We start from the raw sequence: 2,080 nt of genomic DNA, 5'->3' as shown, positions 1-2,080 counted from the left end.
TGTGTATTGGGAAAGTAACAGGAAACAGATGAAGATAACTGATTACTGTACTCGTATCTAGGTACAGTAAGGCACAACAATTGATGTAATCTACTGTAATTTGGTGAGTAGGCCTACCTTTAATATACAGTATTAGTGCGGTGTGTATTGTCAGTGAAAAGCGCTGTAATATGTCTTTGATATTACACATTTGGGCAATTCCACGTTAATGTTACGTTAGTCTGTACTTAACTACGTATTTCACTAAAAAAATGCAACATTTTAACTCGGTTTTTGGTAGATTTTTACGTGACTAACATAAGGCTACTGTGGAAGTGCCCATTTCGGTTACAACGACATTCGTTTATAACGACACTATTTTTAGGCCCCTTTGATGACGTTATAACCAAGTTCTACTCTATATAAAAAAATAATGAATTTAATGCTGTCAGGAAGTTTCATCCACATAAAGTACTGTTAACATTGTCGGAGGTCTATATTCATATGACTCTTAGATGGCCCAATATACATCGATATGTGTTACCACCCTTCGTATTTGACTGCGTCTTAGGAGTTAGAGTAGTCTCTGAAGAACAGTGACTTTAAAGCCTTTCCCGCAGCAGAAGTAACGCTATGCCGCGGGTATGGAGTGCGAGTTTTTATATTTAAGAAGGCTTAAATTTCTAGCCACCGCTCTTTTGTTACTCCGTAGTGTAGGCCTGTGTTTTACATCTAAGTTCTACCTTCCTTCTTGCAGTAATGAAGTTCGTACATATAACATCTGCACACATGCATGTTCATAGGCTTGCTATTGGTAATTTCGAGACCATTATGACCCAGCAAGAGGATTGAACCCGAATGCTTCCATTTCCTTTGTGAGTGTAGCTTCAGCAAACTGATGCTTACAAAATCGTGTTTATGCTATATTCTCACTCACAAGCTTATTTCTAATCTTTTCTCATCTACAATGAAGAGAACAGAAACAGGAGAAAACCGTTTAATAGTTGCTTATAATTAATTTGAGTAAATTTTTGTGAGGAAAATATGAATAAAATAAATTATTAACCTATTTTACGCAGTACTTTGCTGGTTGTAGAACAAGTTTATATTTTGGGGGGCAGCCGTTTTAATACTCTTCTCTCGGCACAGCCTGTAAATATCATCCACACCCCTCAAACTCGTACTTCCTGGGAATTTTTCTCTTTTATTTCAATGTATCCTAACTGAAGCTTATAGCTAGGTTTATTTTCAATTGACCATAATAGTACCTCTTGAACCCATGCATTAAGATGTACAGCTTTAGTTTGCTTCTTTTTGAGTGAAATAATGTAAATTTATTCTGATTTTCAAGTAAAGTTTTAGCCTTCGTTGCCGAATTTAAATAAACTTCAGATATATTAACGAATTGCAATGAAATTTATAATAAAAAAATTTGACTAAAACCTGTTTATCCACGCCGATACTTGTAACTGCGTTCAGTCGGAAAGATAGACAGACGGACAAACGTTGAGAAATGGGTAGCTCACGCGTTTCTGCGGAAGGCACATAGAATTCAGAACCATAGCGACAGGTTCCATCAAAGAAACTCAAATTATTTAATATATCAGGTAGCCTGATTGAGAACTGCAGCAATGAGGGGTGCGACCACAGTTGGAGGACGAATATTGCACAGATAAATACTCTAAGACGATTAATGCCTTCTGGGATGTAGCACAGTTTGATCTAGTTGATATATGACGACTTTTAACGAAATCCTACTGCCTCCATCTCCAGGAGAACTCCTCACATTTCCACCCTGAAGATGGAGACAGCAGGTTCCTCCGAAACGTAACTGTGTATCATACCACATATTTCAGTAGACAATAATCTTCATATTGACCCCTGTGAGTACCTCAGATCTCTTACAATATTTACAGTAAAGTATCACATAGGTCAGCAGCGTAACTCCTGGTCACAGCAAGATACTAGGCCATTTTGAGAACCACTATTATTGTATTTAATGCTAGTGGGGTGGGACTAAGTCCCTTGTACTGCGGCCACTTTTGGTGATAACCAGTAACTGACAATGTAAGGGCTCGCCATAGCTCAAGCGGTTAGTCGC

This window comes from Cryptotermes secundus, unplaced genomic scaffold, assembly GCF_002891405.2.
Source record: "Cryptotermes secundus unplaced genomic scaffold, Csec_1.0 scaffold685, whole genome shotgun sequence".
Taxonomy (NCBI): domain Eukaryota; kingdom Metazoa; phylum Arthropoda; class Insecta; order Blattodea; family Kalotermitidae; genus Cryptotermes; species Cryptotermes secundus.
This window is presented reverse-complemented; position numbering follows the sequence as displayed.